Here is an 18234-nt window from a genome sequence, read left to right on the forward strand (position 1 = left end):
TTCTATCACTATACCTGTAAGATTTGCCTAAATCATAAAACAACAATTATAGTAGCTGACACTGCTTTACTCATTTTTTCCAGTGCTGATTATTCTTTCATCTTCACATCTGCTCTTTTGCTAACCTTGTTAACCAACAGATAATATTTGCTGAAGAAAATATCTCTCAATGAGATAAAAAGGAAAGGTCTTGATAATGCGTAGAGATTTCCTGGAAAGTGAATGTTGTTGCCTGAAGATATTATACACCCATTTCTTGGTTGATTGAGTTTTTTCATCCCTCCCTTCAAAAGTAAACATGCAAAAGGTTCTGGTCATATTTTATTTGTCTTTTCTGCCCAGTAGGAGTCTAAAAAAGCAGTATATCTATGTGGGGTGCCTGACTTAAGCCAAGTCTTCGTGTTGGCTTGGGAGGAGATCATGTAATACATGTTAGAAGGACACTTCAAGTTAAACACATCATCTGGTTAGACACAGAGTCAATTTCACACAGGTAAGTGCTAAATTAGGGCTAGGGTTTTGCCTCTGTCATTTTACTTATACAGTTGCTGTAAAGGAGGCCAGAATGCAAGCTTTTTTAGGGCAAATTGCATAAATGTGACAGGTTTGTCAGGAGGAGCTGAGAGCCCTGCAAAAGGACAAATTTCAAACTTGGGTTATCACAGCAGAATTTCATCCTGGTGTTTTCAATACTGTGTCAGCAGGATGGCTCCATCACCCCCACCGCTGCTGTTCACCTCCTCTTCTCCATCTCTACAGATCTAGCACTAACTTGTTATATGAGAGCTCTTAGTTTTACTGCAACTTCCAACACCAACATGCAGAAACTTGCTTTTATTAAAAATGTGTTTTTATTTCTATTTTCTGTAAAAAACAAGCTTTTTGGCATGAAGAGCAAAATCGGTCTCATCAAAGGAGACCAGAGTATATAATACAATCCATTCTCATAACAATGAGGGGAGGCAGAAGGTGGTGTTTAGATATGCTTGTAACTTACTTGCTTTGTGTGCAACACATTCCTGTGGTTGACGGGATGCCAACAGTAGAAATAACACTACCTATGAAATGAGTGGCTGCCTTTCATCTGAAGATCAGAAAAATACGGCTCTTGCATTTCAGGCAGCTTTCAAAAGGCTTTTATTTTGTGCATAAAATACAATCATATACCAGTTCTGCCATGGCAACAAGAAATTACTGACCAGTATGAGGGAGAACTGGGACTTGGGATACATGCAGAATTACCTAGAGAACAGCTTGCATGGCTTCCAGGATAATATTTTTTTCCATCAGAAATACCTATTTGTCAAAAAATTGTTCAATATGGAAAGTAACACTGACATGAAACAGTTGTTTCTTAAGAAAAACTGTAAAAAACAGTTTTCACGAGGTTGAAATGTTGCTATAAGACTTACTAGATTTTTTTTTTTTTTGTATTTTCGAACTGCTTATTTCAACACTAAATTTTTGTCAATATCATATAAAATGCAACATACAGAAACCACAGTTAATGATTTTCAGTATCAGGAAGCTTCCTATTTATTTAACATTTATTTAAGCCATTGCCAGACTTTCCCTAAAAGGCTTGCTTGGATTTCTACATTCTCATAAAGAATCAGGTCTAGTTTATAAATGTCTGACTTCAATTTAATGATTTCAAAGTAAAGGTACCTTCAAGTATCTGTGGTGCTTTGATCATGCACGGTAAGAAAAAAAGGATAGTCCACTTACTGTTTTCTGATAATCCCAAGAGACAGAAATCAGATATCAACTAGAAACGTAATGCTGTTACTTCAAATGTCAGGAAAGCTGTGCTTAAGAATAGGATGAAAACTGGTAAATGGTAGGAAGCTGATTTAAGTGATAACATATAAACACTCAAGTATATCTATCTAACTTTGTTTTCCAAGATTTATATTTCAGTAAAGCTGAAAAGCTCTGAAGTTAAGAATACCAAGATGAACATAGGTATTTAATGTTAGATTTTGCACATAAATCATACCAAGGAAGGCTCTGAGGTGAGAGGTATTAGCTGGAAAGACTCTGATATCTTAAACAACAGCTCAAATCCCCTACTTCAGCAACGTGCTGAGCTCCCTGGTGAAAATTTGGGGAAATTATTTGCAGAACAGAAATAATTGAAGAATGGAAATATGCAAGTACACAGACATTACTACTCCATGCTCTGATCTACTGAACACAAAGTGAAGGTAAGATAAAGCAGGAGGCATTACTTCTTTGTGCAATTATTTTCATCAAGCCACACTCTGATAATATATCCTGGTCTATAAATGAAGGAGGGAGGAAAAGAACAACACATTCCTAGACTGCTTTTGTACTCAGTAAAGAGGGAAAAAACGGGAGAACTCTTAAAGGAGAGTAAAAAAAACTCTAGATTTCATTCCAGAGGAGTCTTACTTGCTCCATTCAGACACATTGCCCAGACTGTCCTCCCTATGGAAAAACTGGACTTTGTGACTGGTCCCAATACAGTAAATTCTTTCATTAGTAGTCAGCAGATTAGTGCTCTAAATTACAGCAGGAGCACATATCTATGGCATAGGATCTGTTCAAGGTTCTTGTGCTTCTTGTGGGTCTTCCACTCACCTTTCTGGAACCGTCCTTGATATCGATCAAAGGCACTTAGCTATTATATCAACTCAGATGCCTTGAGTCTTTGTCTTGAGTAAGTGTAAAATCATCTGAAAATTAGTGTTCTCAGTATATACAGTACTAGTGAATTTTCTTGACTCGGAAATGCATCATGTAGATAACTAACAGGTTCCAGAATCACTTACAGTTCAGTATCAGGCACACTGTGAGTCATCATCTTTCTGTGTAAGCACTCAGGAAAAAGAAAAAAAAAAAAGAAAGAAAGAAAAAAAAACCCACCACAAACACAAAAATAAAACAAAACAAAAAAAGAGGAAAAAAAGTTCTAAGGATAAAAAAGGCATCCTTAACAGTTTAAGTTAATTTTGTCATTTTCCCATGGCCCATTGGCACATTTCAACATATCTTACTACGAAATACTTTAAATCATAGACCAGTAAGATGACTCTACAAAATCTTATATTTAAACAAAATACAGGATTATGACAAATGCTTCGGCTGTTATGCAGAATGGCAATCAATAGGTAACATAAGTTAAACTGATTTAGTAGTTTTTTGCATCAGTTTGCGTGAAGACTACTGTATTCAATAAATATTTTGACTAGAAGAAAGGAGTGCCTGCAACCTATTTCTTTAGTTGACTATTTATATGAAAAATCTATTTGGTGTCTGTCTTTACAACTAACACTGTCCATACAGCCACACTTTTCCTTATCCATGAAGGCTATTCTTGCACCTTGAACATTAATGTGCTCATGTGAAGGGTGGTTGTTTTATGATTTTTGTATTCATTAGATAGTGAGACCATTCAAGCTGGAATTTGTCCAAAGCACCTTCTTGAGAGTAATGTTGATGTATCCACACCATTCAATCCCAGAGTTCAAACTTGCCCAGGGACAGAATTTGCATTACTAAGTGATGATTGCTCATGTGTTGTGTACATGATTGATCACAAGGCACGTTCATGGGAGATTTGCTCAATTAGGAGTCACATTCTGTATTCTTAAGATTTATGTTTTTTTGAGGCTATGAAAGACTCATTGACTTTCTCCTTGGCTCTAAAAGAAAAAGTTTCATTTCTTTATCTCAGGTTACCTTTGGAAGGAAGACATTGTCATAGCTGTTGATCACCAGTCTGCCAGATATTAAGGCTGTAGTGCATTATTATATTTTTGAAGTATTAATCCAAGGAAATTTCTTCTTTTCCTACACTTAGAATTTGTCATCATTTAAACAGAAAATATTCTGGATATTCACACAGACTCGTCATACATATTTTCATACATTTCTTCCCCAAATACTTAGATCATCCAGTTTAATTTTTCCAAACTCTCCCATTTGTGATCTTCCAGGGGAACTCCAACTCAACACTCAGATTATGCCTTTTGCGGTTTAGTGATGAAGTAGTCTGGTTCCAAATTAATAACTCTGCTTTTCCAGATACATTATTTCATTTATATCTATCTCATAGCAGATGAAAACAAAGAATGGTAATGCAAGTGTTGGAATACATAGTGTTGACGCATGTATAAAAAAATCAAATTTAAGTAGAGCAGTTATATTTTATATTTTTTTTCTTCCATTTTCTAGTATTCTCTGCTCAGCATCTGTGCAATTTTATTCTGGTAAATTCTTTTGTATTTTTATTAAAAAGTATGTTGCTTGGCTGTTCAAAGCTGGAAAATTTAGTTCAGAAAAGCATATGAAAGTTCAAAGCTATTCTCTATATATTTTCATCTCTTTAATCTAAAACTCCTGTAAGTACAGGTTTTCCCAGTGACCTTCCTTTCCTTCCTGGTAGCTGACTGGAAAATATGGTGAGAATCTGTTTTTGCGCTTTATTTCCAAGCTTTCACTTCTAGTTTTTTTCCTGAATCAGTAAGTAAGAATACATGTGAAAATATGTCTGTGTAAACATTTGTGATCAGTTTTTGGATATCAGACAATATTTTTTTTTAACTTGTTTCATTTACACTCAACCAATGATTACAGTTGTTTGCATTTTCCAAAGCATTTTGTCAGATATCTGAACAACTCTACTCCTTTTCTCCAGTAGAATCTAAATATCTAAAATTAGCCCAGACATTTTTTCTCTTTTGATTTTTCCATCTCTCTCCTCACTCATGAATTTCCTTTTAATCTTCCTTCCTAGCCTTACCTCAGTGCTAGATCTCTTTCTGATGTAGTTTGAACTCTTCATTCCTATTTTCCTTACATATTCTGTGATTTTTCTTACACTAGGTTTTTACACCTCTTTATCCCCCTTTTATGTTTAAACCTTTTGCATGCTGAATCATGCGTAGTTTTACTGCTGCAGAAAGTTTAAAAATTTTGCTCCCATTCTCACTGCTCAGTTGCCCAAACAACTATTTCATCAAGACTGCTACATGTAAACCAGAATTAAATACATAAATATATTTTTATTTAGCCCTCACCTTATGTAGTTTCTAATACAAAATCTGTTCCCAAGTTAAACGGGTAAAACAATAACTGCTGTCATGAAAACCAGATCCATATAGCAAAAAAAACTTTTTGCTACATGCCTTACTAGGTAACCAGCCAGGTGTTCTGTATAGCAACATCCCAGTTCTGTATTCTCAGCATTGTAGTTGTAGGCATCAAAAGGGAGCACGAGGAAATCCAGTCAGAGACAAATGCTAAGTAGAAAATGAAGAAAAGCACAAGACAAGTGAGTAAAGAATGATGTTAACAAAGTAATTCAGCTTTTGCAATTAAGGTGCCTAAGGCTCAAAGCTTTGCAATAAAATTACCAAATTAGCCATAGCCTGTGAAAATAGGAAGAGTCTATTATCATTAAGCACAGGGATGTGACACTGCAGAGACTATGTGCAGCATTAACATCACCTGATACAGAAAGTACTCTGGGCCCTGTTACTTCTCTGTTCAACACTTCCTCCCCTTCCCTCACTCTCCTGCTTCTTCTCTGATACTGTATCCACTCAATCGTCAGCTTATTAGAAAGAGAGTAATTTTCGTGCTGTATTGTAAAGCCTTTGGGGCAAAGATCTAGAAGTGTCTGACAGCTAATTTGCTAACTTGTGGTTTGCTACTTATTTTTCTTCTGAGACATAATTTAGACATATGTAGACCATAGACTGGAATAAAGTGTTGTATAGTACAAGTGATGTACAGAACCTTGTTGATTAGTGATGATCTGTTAACATATGTTGCACAGTAATAGTCAGATGAATACTACAGTGATGAATTTCTCTCCACTCACAATATATGGAATTTCAGACACTTCTACAAAAATGGTCTCCTCCCCTGAAAGTTTTTCCTTTGACTCTTTATTGCTACTTATCATTCTTTAACACTTGATCTCAGCAGCAGCTAAAGCCCATGTCCTTGTCTGAAAGGCTCCATTTCCTGTTACTTTCATTAATTCCAGGCAATTATAATGTTTGCGTAATAACATGGTGCTGCAAATTATGCTAATCAATCAGTTGAGTTTGCACCTTGCTGGGATTCCTCATGATATATGGATATCTGTACTTGTTGAGAAATAAAGAGAAATGGGTGTGATTAATTTAATTAAATAATTCATTATCATAAAAGTATGCCCAAACCAAAATTTCTTCTGCAGCCTCCTTCCAAATCTGAAAAGCTTGGACCTGAGAGCTGATCTGAAACCTTTCCTTCAGAAAAGCTGCTGAACTGCTGAAAAGGTCTCTTAGAGGGTCTGATTTCTTTAGAAATAATTGATGTTTATGTTTCTATTTCCCTTTAGGTGCTTTGATAAATGAATTCTTCTGATAGTTCTTAGTTGCTGAACAGTCATATAGCCACACACTTCTCTCTTCTGCTGAAAAATGAGTTACAGCAATGGGAAAGGTAAGATCTGCAGAGAAAATATATTCCTATATCATACTACTTTATCCTTCGGCCCTCCACTTTTACAGTCCATGAATTTTCGGCACAAGGATCTACCTGTTTGTTTTCTACCATCCCTAAACATTGTTCTTAAGCCTTTTGGAGACTCTCTGAATGATAAAACAGGCTACAATCCAAAATAGAGAAACATAAAGTACACATTTCCAAACAGCCCTTAGTGATTACTGAGATGTTATTGGTTCCTTATGTAAGTAACAACATTCTGATCTACGTATGCTGAAGTAACTTCTGTGGATTGACAGAAAGAATTGTGAATTCAACACTACTTCATAGCTGGACTCAGATAACACATGAATTAAAATTTATGCTTAAGTGATATATGGTGTAATTCAACCTGGAATCTCACCCTGAAAATGCATTTCATTTAAAACATGCTATTTTGTAACTGACTTTACAATTGCATGTACCTCCAGATCATGCCATCACATTACAGTAGGTTTGGGCAACATCACTGCATATACAGTTTCCATTGCAAACATGAAACATTTTCAAAATCTAAAGAGAGGGAAGATACTTTCTAAAATATGCTAAGAATATATATAATTATTTGGAACAGTAGGCTATTCCAAAAGAAAAAAGAATAAGCAATTTTTTGCAGTCACTTATTTTTCTTATGAACATTTTACTGTTTGTCAAGGAAACATACTAGTAAGTTCCAGACATGCTCATATATTCTTAATACTGGCAAAAATACAGCTTCGCCAAGGGGGCACATTCAGAGGTAAATTGATTTCACTCTTCTAATGGAAAGAATGAATGGTATTCCAGAGACTTTTGAAAAACACCAAAGGGAAGCAGCATCCCTTTACATATGCATTGGAATGATTCCTAAGTGCATAAATATGCTTAGGTGATTTTTAGTCAGACCAAGAAGTTATATCCAGATGTGAATAAATGGTTATGTGGATTGCTTTTCTCCTTGAAAAATGATCTATGTACCACAAAATAATATATAATATATACCAGACCAGACTCATAGTGTCATCTTGCTGATGAATGAATTTAGGGGGAGGTGGAAACCTGTTTTTTTCCTATTTTTCCTTCCTTACTTGTAGATTTATATGGAGATGAAAAATGAAACTGATGCACTTGCTGTTAAGTTGGTTTTGAGAGATACACCCCATTCACCAGCACTGCTCAAAGAGAAACTTGTGGCTACATCTAGACAGTGACTGATGGAGATGGAAAGAGGCACAGGGCTCTGTCACCTGCCTGCCTTCCTGTTGCACACCTGATTCATAGACAGTCAAAAAGGTATCAGTACAAAGGGGTATGCTTAAATAAGGAAGTCCTGTGTGCTCCAGGGTTGCTATCCAGATTACCCACACAAGATTACTGTCTGCATCCATGCAGAGAAAATGGACTTTGAGGGCATCTGTAAAGCCAAGAGCATGCAGCTGAGGCATAAGAGGAGCTGCACAGCAGCTAAGAACTCTCCATTTTTTCTCCAGCTCCTGTAAAAAAAATTTACTACCACTTTCCAAAAGCATCTTCACATAAAAGGCAGAGAGGTATGCCAACCAAAGCAAATGGAAATCCTTAAAAGTAAGCCAATGCTGTCTTAATGTATTCGTATGCCTGTGTGGCAGACACATTTTTACAATTTTTTTTTCCCATTACCCATCTTCTTCCATGTTCTTTAGAAATGCCTTTTGCCTACATGTGTAAAGGAAAAATGGTACAGTGCTGCTACATTCAACCAATTAATCTCTGACTTGTTAACTTCAGATGCAAACTCCACAACCATAACAGTTGTTCTGACTCAAACAAGTGAGGATGGGAATGTGTATTTTTGCTTTTCCTGTGATTAACATATCAGAGAAAGGTGTCACTAAAATTATATTAAAATTATACTTTTGTCTGTGTGTAGCTCATCAGGTATGAGATAGGATTTTTTACATACAGACTAGTGATGTTTCTAAAGAAGAATTAGCAGTCACTGTGACAGAAGAAGTGTGTTTTGTGGTTGGTTTTTTTTTTTTTTTTTTACTTCTCTCTACTATCATGGTAGTCAGGAAAAGATAGACTTGAGTTTGTTTTAGGAGGAAAACCACATGTCTGGATTTGATACTTCATGTTTGCAAGACCAAATTAAGTCAGAAAAAAGGAACTGAAGATATGAGGAAAAGTGATGTAGGAATCATTTCTCAAATTCAAATGATGAAGGTAGATTATAGCTACATGTTTTATTATCTGTAGGAACTGAACTGGAATTTTTGACTTCTATTGATGTTACCACAATATCCTTCGAAAAGAACAACATCAGCAAGATGTTCCATATTTGCAAGTTCTAACTGAATACTACAGTGATACCTTCCCAAGACTTTGACTTCCAGATAATGCAGATGATATGGTTTCCTTTTTGGCAGCCTTATAGACAAACAGAAGAAGAAATGCTACAACTGGACTGGATATGTCTATCTGCAAAGGAGTCTCTGGTGAAAAAATATCATGAATATCTCTCCTCTCCTCTCCTCTCCTCTCCTCTCCTCTCCTCTCCTCTCCTCTCCTCTCCTCTCCTCTCCTCTCCTCTCCTCTCCTCTCCTCTCCTCTCCTCTCCTCTCCTCTCCTCTCCTCTCCTCTCCTCTCCTCTCCTCTCCTCTCCTCTCCTCTCCTCTCCTCATTTTTTCTTTTCCTTTTTTTTTCTTTTTCCCTCTCCTCTCCTCTCATTTCCTTTCTTTGATTTTTTTTCTCCCTGTAATACATAGTATCTCATTTATGGTGGACACTGAGTATATGAAGCAAGCACTTACAACTACCTGCAGCAGGTATATTTGGTACATCTCACTTCTATAAGATGATTCCAGGTTTGCTAAATCTTTGGGGAAATAATCTCAGTCACCTCCAAGAACAGCAAACCAATGACAAGATATAAAACACATTCCCGAACTCTGCAGGCACCATCAGTCCTGTCAGTTTTCTCAACACTTAACTGAAGTGGGAAGGAAATCATTTTGACTGTTTCTGAAAATAAGAGTAGTTCGATGAATAAACTGCATTTTAAATCAGCACTTCAGCATGGCCCCTTTACTCCCAGCACTAAAATAGTTGGTATGACACATGTATCACAGACACGAGAGCTGAGACACACTCCCCTGACTTAATTTTCCCCATGACTTTGGTGTACAGTAGCTACATAGCATTCCTTCTCTTAAACAGGTCTATCTGAAGAAGACTTGTAGTCCAGACTAGTAATCAAAACCTTTTGGTGAATTGCCCAGTTCACCTCACTCAGCCAAAATATATTCCTTTACATTCTGGGCATCAAGCCAAGGTCTTTTTCTGGTGCTTTTAATGGCTGACATCAACACCCTGTGGGAGAGAACTTCTGGGAGACATTGGGGTCTCTGCAGTTCACCAAAACCTTCCCAAAACTTTCTGTAGGCAAGGGCCCAATTAAGATGTTTTCTGCATCAGGGAAAAAGAAGCAAAGAAGCTCATAGAACCACTTTCTTTTTGCTGCTGCCCCAAATCAGCAAGTGCTCCTGCAGCCTGAAGTGCCCTGAAAATGACCCGAAGCAAGTCATTTAATCCGTCTGTGCTTTGCTTCCACATCTGTAAAATGGAGGTAATCCCTCTCTTCTTCTCCAGGGAGTTTGGAAGATAAATTCACTAATTCTTGGGAGTTGCTCAGTTCTTTGACAAATTGGGCTCTATGCATGCAGATACATACAAAATAAATTCTACTCCTGAAGCAACCCCTTTCCTTTCTGACAGTTGAAAGATATAGGTTTGAACATACTAATCCACTGGGCCTTAAGACTTTAATCCTCCAAAGTCACCCTAGTAATTATTATGCCTGGTTGAGCATCAGAACTGAACAAACAAATGTTGAACGAAGTCAGTTTGCAAAAGATTTAATTTCAGAGATTTAGGCTGTGTTAAGGTTCCACCCCCATTCCAAGCTCCACAAAGAAAAAGAAAACAATATGGGTGAATATTAAGACAGCCTCCAGACTTGGGTTTTGCCACAGAGACCATGAAACAGCAGCCATGAAACACAAAACCCAGTTGTGTGTGGGGGAGGTGGGAAAATGACTGAGAATAAAGAGATGAAAGGAAGAGTATTTAAGGACAGAGAAAACTGTGATAAAGTTAGCCTTGGTCAGGTCTGCTGAGGTACCATGCATCGTCACAGGCAGAAAACTCTAGGACAGAGGCTGGCACATTGGTAGCACTGAAGCACTGCCACTGCAGACATAACAAAATACTATGCAATACCAGAGCTCATCACTTCCTTTTAACTTGGAAGTACCACTTTTGGGTTCAACAACAACTTCGCATTTGTGGATGGACCTAAGATTTACAAAATTGGTATGATTCTAATCAGCAGCATGCTGTTCAAGCACTATTTATGAGAACATGTTGATGTGGAAAATAGGGCTGAAAATATTGTAAAAACACACTCAATCTGGTATGGAAACAACTTCCAAGAAGTTATTTTTGAACAATTTCCACTTCTTGTCTTGTCCTTAAACAGGAAACAGTAGAAATCATAACAATAACTATGTTTAGGTTCTTAAGCTTTCCAAAATCTTGCAAACAAGTTAAAGTCATGGGCATAAATACTAAGAAGCTCTTATTAAATTCAGATAAATTTTACAATACTCACTTTTTGTTTTCCTGACAAAGAACACCTGTAACTGCAAAGGCATTTTCATCAAAAATGCTTTTTAGAATTCAAAGATAACATTCCTGTCCTTGACAATCCTTTGACAGCAAAGGACTTCTACCAGTTTTCCTCATTTGGAGAAACTGGCTGAGGGATCCTTCTTTAATGTCTTCTTTAACATGTGAATATATGAACTATGATGCTTACCATTGTCCTGAAACTGTAAGTAAATGTCCTGCAAATTAATCTCCCTACTTGTAAGTGTACAAGAGCCTACCTCAGGATGGGATGGATTTTTGTTCAGATTAATAGAAGGAACTCTGCATTGTGCTTCAAACATATTGTTTGTTCAAGTGAGTGCCAGTGACACTGTGGGTGTGATGTGTTTGTCTTAGCTGTCCTTGGCTAAAGGAACTGATAACTAGCAGGTAGAATAAAAATGAGAAAAAAAAATATATGCTGTAACCTTTTCTTTTCTTTCGTTGTTTTCTTTTGTGTGTGTGTGTGTGTGTGTGTGTGTGTGTGTGTATGTGTGTGTGTGTGTGTGTCAGATTAAGGAAAACAATTTTTAAAAAGCATCTTACACCTGAATTATTGCCAGCAGGAAAAAAAAAAAAAGTAAGAAAACACACTTCTCCCATTTTGTATCACTCCAATCACTCACCAAGTTCTACTTGTTTTACTGGAGAAATCATTTTGCCAGCTAGTTGTGTTTGTAACAAAAGCTGATGCAGTGCATGGGAAGCTGAGATCCATGTTCACTGCTTCAGACGTCCACTGAGTGTGTGAGCCTTCCTTACAGAGAGGATTTCTGTCAGTGACCTTCACAGTTCTCATGCTGAACTATTCTTGTTGAAGGGGTTAATTTTGGATGTAAACCGGAAAGGAACTTGTTACCACAAGGAAGAAAAAATACCTCATAAACTTCAGGGAAGTTTTATCTGTGGACTGTATCTCAAAGTCTTAAAAACAAATCTGACTGGTATCTGTGAGAATTGAACCATGCCCTTAAACAACTCTTCTCTTTTTCTTCTTTTCTTGCAAGTGAATTCAGTATTTATATTTCATCTGGGTTGCTCTAAATGTCTTCTCCTTACTCTTCTTTTATATAGTTCAAGGGTAGGAGCAGATATGTGATTTATTTACAAGACAGTATTTTATTTAGGTGATGGATTTTGGCCACAAAAAAACCAAACCAAAACAAAAACAAAACAAAAACAAAAACAAAAAAACCCCACCTAACTAATGATCTTTTTTAGACTTCAAGGAGTTACTAAGAAACACTATTCAAAATACGATTTTATGACAGGAGCTCAGGCAGTCAATTCCTGCACAGATTTAGAAAAGGAGAGGACTAATAAAGCTGTCTTGTTGAAAAGGACCTTAGAAAAACTGACTGAAAAAGGAGTATAGTAATTGAATTAAATGCTTGTTCCCTTCCTCTTTTTTTTTTTTTTTTTTTTTTAATTTCTACCCCAAGCCATTGTGGATAGATTACTGTAGTGAAACTACATATGCCCTACAGTGCCATTACTTCAGTTTATTGAAGAACATGCAAGGATAGAAAGTAATGCATACTCTTCTCTTTGCTGGAAGAAACTACTAACACATACACAGATATGCACAGATATACGTGTATATATGGATGTATATATACCTATGTCATACATAGAATCACTTGTTCCTTGATATTAAAACAAGATGTTTCAGTCCTGCAGGAAAGGACACTTCCTCCAGATGTGCACTGTTTTCAAGACACAAGTGTAGATGCTGTGGTAGAGTGGGAATAGGAGGAATGCTGTTTGGCACCTCTTTGCTCTACAGCTGAGCAACAGGATTTCTGAATGTTGTGGCACTTATAGCACACTTTGGAAACAGCAAAAAAATGATGATGTTTCCACTATTTCAGAACTCAGTACATATAGATGGCAAGAATTGGGGCAGTCTGGGACTAAAATGAGCCTTTAACCACTGAAGTTTTTTGGAAATTTGGGTCCAGTTTGATATAAGTCCTGTTTTTAATACATACTGAGGATAAAATGGAAACATCTCCCCCCTGTTTTAAAGTGACCTGATCTGTGTGCTTCATAACATTTCTGTCACATTAAGAGCTCTCTCGTAAGGAAAACAAGAGATACAAAATCTGCCACATCTCCAATAATATTCAAATAATCAGTGGCTAATTACTCTTACAAAAATGTTATGCAGTTGCGGAGTTTAATTTTGCATTCATCCACTGTTTAATCTTCCACCTTGTTTCTCAGTGAAGCTGTAAAAGTAATCTTTTATTCTGGCTAACCTAAAAAAACTGACAGAGTCTTATAGAATTATATATATTTTTTCTCTACAATATAAGGATCCCTCTTTCTTTATTTTGAACTTCTTTTTTGAAGTAAGAGTAAGTAATTTTTTACTGTTTTCCAGTAAGAGTTGGAAACAGATTGCAATAATGGTCTTAGTAATACATTATTAAAAGAGCTTTATTGGCAACTTTTTCAGTGTATTCATTTGTTTATACATCCAAGATTGATGTTTACCTTCTAAGAGTTGCTGTTTCTCCAGGAGCTCATGTTTAGCATTACATACCAAGGAACATGAAATCCATGTCAGCATCACTGCTTTCCAGAATGTAATCCCCTTTCTTATAAATATGGCTATACATGCTGTTCGTGGATGAATGACCATGTATTTTGCTATGCTAAACTGCTTATTGTACAGTGGCACCTACTTTATCAAGTTAGCTTGATTTCTAAGTGCCACTGATGTGAAGAAATGGGAACTCTACAGTCATTCAGGGTGGAATTCCTCCTGTCTAACTTCAGTTATTTAAAAACTGACCATTCAGGCTGCATTAGCCATCTAGGCTAAACAGATAGATAACAATAATTCATATTTATAATGAACCACAATCTGCAAATGTTTGCTTTCCCTCCATTGTATATGAAGGCAGATGTCGTGATTTGCTTGGACTTCTCTCCTAGCTTATAGAGAAATAAAATACATCAGATGATCCAAATTTTAAGAGTTCTTCTCTTGTCCATAACAGTACTGCTGACAGGTTGTCCTTGCAAACCATGCCAGAAACTTCTTATCCTGTCTCTCTCCTCCCCTGCAGGTAACAATACTGAAAGAGTAGTAAATTTAGATATTTTAACAAGATCAGTGATACTGTACTGCCCTGCCAAGACCAATATTCATGTGGAGATGCTATGTTTTCTCTTCTGGTATCATGCTCTCTGGGTTTCTCTTTGTGGTTTCTCAGAATATGTTTTTTTTCTGTATTTTTACAAAATGTAAAGTGGAGCTTATGTTTACGAAAAGAGGCTTGGAAACCAAAAATATTTCTCTCAGAAGTCCAGTAAGGGCATCAATAGGGCAAGTGAACATTTCTATGTGTGTAACCCTTTAGGATCATGCACTCTGGAGAGAGTGGGCAGATCTGACTTTTGTGGTGGTTGACCTCAAGGTTGCTGCAATGTTCAGTTTCAAGAGCTAACTCCACCTGGAATTCTGCTGACATTATCTGTTTCCTTCTCACAAATTTCAACAGAGATCAGAACAAACTCATGATTTTTAATCAGTGGTAGTTTAGGCTAGACTTGAAGACATAAACAAGAGTAGAGAGGCTCCCTTTCCCAAAGGATATATTTTTTTGCATCCTGAAGGTTTCAACCAAAAATATCAGATTACAGAAAAAAATATAGTCTAGGTCAAAATCTTCCCACTTACAACTATGAAAACCTCATTGATTTCCTAGCCAAAACCCAGTATTGTGAGACTCCAGTAGCAGAGAAAATAGAAAGGTCATGCAGTTATCCATGGATCGTTGATTTCTTCATTTTATTATAATAGATTATGAGACATGGCAATGCTCTCCAAGCTTCTTTGCTTGTGAATGTACTATCAAGTGTCATACATACATATTAGAAATTCTGTATAGAAACACAGGATATTTTTATATTGCCTATATGAATTATATGCTGAAAAAGCTTTTGTAGATTTTAAAATGAAGTGGGTCTTAATTTGATCACTTTTCCTTAAAAAAAAAATAAAATCCTGAAATCTTGATAAAAACACTGAGCTGGTATTCTCTCACAAAATTCCTGCTTTCTGGTCTACCTTCTGGTCAAATCACTGTATTGCACATAGAAGCCTTTAATAAATGGAGTTAGGGCATAGTAACAGTATAGCAAAATCTATAAGGCAGACTCTTGGCTCCAGGAGTGGAACTAATTGTGCAGAAAAAAACATTTCTCTATTATGTGGCTACGTGACATCTTTCTTACTGGAAGGAATTAGTCTTCTGCACTGGAAGACTCAACAGCCATATCTGGGAGGTGAGATGTTTCAGAGAGCCAGTACGAGCCAAGAGAGATAGTAAATTGAAATTTCATCTACCGATTGAGTTTGATGCACATTTCAGTGCTGTAGTAAAGTAGAATTTATAAGAATTTACTATCTGCAGAATGAAAAGGCTTCAGTTTATCTTTCTCCACTACAGTTTTCTTTCCAGATTTTTTGTGTATTATTTATCAGACCACTGCTGAGAAAATCAAATCTATTCTGCAGAGCAGAATATTCCTTTCCTCTCTGAATGTCCTGAGCTGAGAAATACTGCTTGTCTGGTTTCATACTAATTTGACTCGTCTTGAAGATACAAGCAGTAATTTCACACAGAAAATCTCATTGCCTTTTCCTATAGTGACTCCCTTTTAATCTCATACTAGGGACTCAAACCTCTTAAGGCTAAGAAGCATGCAGAGACCAGGGGAGCAAGGTGCTGGAGGCAATCTCTACTCACCAGGTACCATCCTGATTACTACCATCTATGAGTGGAGGAAGCCATATGGACAGTCAGCCTAGAAAAGATAAAGGTGTTACTGATGTGTTCACTAGGCAGAACGTTGGGTAGAGGTTTTTTTCCCCTGAAATTTAATGCAAGATTATCCTAAATGTCTTTGCTGGATCTCGGGTCTCACACTAAATACATAGGCACACAAGTCTTGTGCTGAACTACAATGTTTTGCTTCTGTGAAGCAGATGGCCTGTAGGCGTCTACATACCTACCTGCCCAAGGCTGTGGTGCACTGAGCTTAGCGTCTGAGCTGGCCCCTTCCAATCCTATGTCCCTAAAATAGTGAGCATGGAAGAAACATCTCCTTTCCTCCTTATCTTCTTTGTGGCACTTTCTTAGTTTTTAGTTTTTTTTCATGGCAGAAACGCTTTGCATATTTTCATCATTTCATTATGAGGCTTCAGCCCTGGCTGGGGCCTGAGATGTTACCATAATGTAAATAAAATATGATCATGAAATTTCTTGGAAATCTCTCCTCAGCCTCTGAGTGCACAACTAATGCACAACTCACTTCATATAAAAGATCTGTACAGGCTTTGACAAGCTCAGTTACTGCAGTGTGGCCTGTATCTTTGAATAGACCTCAGGTCTTCACTCTCACATCAGCCCACCTCTTTGAAACACCATTAAAGGCTTAGTGAAAATAACAAACCGTTGTGTGCCAGACCTTATCTTGTGAACATCAGTAGTTGAAAGCAGAAGATACCACCCAACATTAGGCAACCCTCTCCACGTGGGAGGAGGTGAGTGGCAAGATGGGGTCACCAGCTCAGCACACACACAGCTACAGGAAAGGAATTCAGCAAGTGCAGTGTGCCTGGCCCAGCCAAGCACGAAAAACATAATCCTTGAATCGAGATGCCAGCAGAAGGCTGCCTCCCTTTGATGTGAGGCATCAGCCACAGGTATGCAAACATGAAAGCTGAATACCATCAATCATGAGGGAGCAGCTGCCTCGGCAACCCAGACAGAGAGTGGCTTTCCATTTTGGCTAAAAGAAATATACTTTGAGAGAAAAGAAATAACTGCAGCCATATCTAAGTCACAGCTGAATTCCTCACTGCCAAACACAGGAAAATGACAGCTTTCAGATAGACATTTTATTGAGACTAGTTATTACAACAAAGGGATGGGTTAGGAAAGCAAGGATATTTGCTTTTCTACTTAGAAAAAAATGTAGACTTCAGGCTACACATACAGCTGCCTTTCTGTGAGTTTCTCTGAGACTTTATTCATAATAGCAAGCCACATGCTATCTGAAAAGTTCTGTGCATTTGCTCTGCAGATGTAGCTTCCATTTTTACTATCACTTCAAACTGGTTTGTCTGAGTCCCTTTGTTATAAGCATTAAGACCTAGATCAAGTCATTTCCCAGCCACAGAGCCAGCTATGAGGTAAATATGGATCCCTCACATTTGAGGACTGCCCTGGGACTTCCTGGATCTGCAGTTTAGATGTGGAGGGTAGCATATCTGCTACAAAGAACAAAGAAAGCTAAGGAATGGATGGAAACCTGCTTGATGTTTTCCAGTCATTTTGTTTAAGCTGGCAGAGCCAGTACTCTGTACTATGCTGCACTTTAAATGGAAATGCCACAAAGGCAATGCTAGCTTAGCTGACACCTTATTCTTTTCCCTGATCCAGGAAAACTCTTCATTTTAGGCTTACCTTTAATAGCTAAACGGTCCATGGAACTTCTTACAACTCAGCATGAAGAATTTCCACTGGCAGAAAAGTATCTATTTCCTCTGTATCAATTTTTGAAAACTGCCTACATGAGAAGTCTAAAAATCTCAAAATACACATCAGTGTGGTCAGCTGAGGTTTGGAGCCCTCCTTCTGCACCACCTAGCCTTGCTGTAGGACTGCTGAGAAAAGTCAGCTGAATACTGAAGCATTCCAATGAAAGACTTCTGCAGTACTCAGATCACTTTTTCAGCTGTTTCAAATCACAGTGGCCCATCTAACCAACGACACAGACCACAAACAGCACACAAGTCTGCGTTCTTTCTCTTCTCTTGTGCCTCATTGACAACTGGGTCAAATGCAAGTCTTCATGCATCTTTTCAAAAGCCTTGAACTGGGCTGGCTTAAATTACTGAGTGCACTTTATACTGTGTGACTCCCACATCACTAACATTCTGCTGGAAGGACATACTTGTCAACTTCAAGTAAATATTGTGAACGCAGGGAACAAAAGCTTACTAAAGGACAGCCCGTGATCCTGGGACGCACTCCTCAAAAG

The 18234-nt window shown here is 37.4% G+C and overlaps 1 long non-coding RNA gene across 1 annotated transcript in view; it reads right to left on the reverse strand.

Moving 5' to 3' along the window:
• LOC101752292 overlaps positions 1 to 17880 on the reverse strand; it is a 73992-nt gene extending 56112 nt beyond the window's left edge. The window contains exons 1-2 of the long non-coding RNA XR_003074404.3: positions 17658 to 17880; positions 15936 to 15993 (exon numbers count right to left, since the gene is read on the reverse strand). This is a non-coding gene — a long non-coding RNA (uncharacterized LOC101752292). The remainder of the gene's footprint in view (positions 1 to 15935; positions 15994 to 17657) is intronic.
• Between the last annotated feature and the right edge of the window lie 354 nt (positions 17881 to 18234).

The sequence above is a fragment of the Gallus gallus genome, chromosome 3 (assembly GCF_016699485.2).
Source record: "Gallus gallus isolate bGalGal1 chromosome 3, bGalGal1.mat.broiler.GRCg7b, whole genome shotgun sequence".
NCBI classification, from domain to species: Eukaryota; Metazoa; Chordata; class Aves; order Galliformes; family Phasianidae; genus Gallus; species Gallus gallus.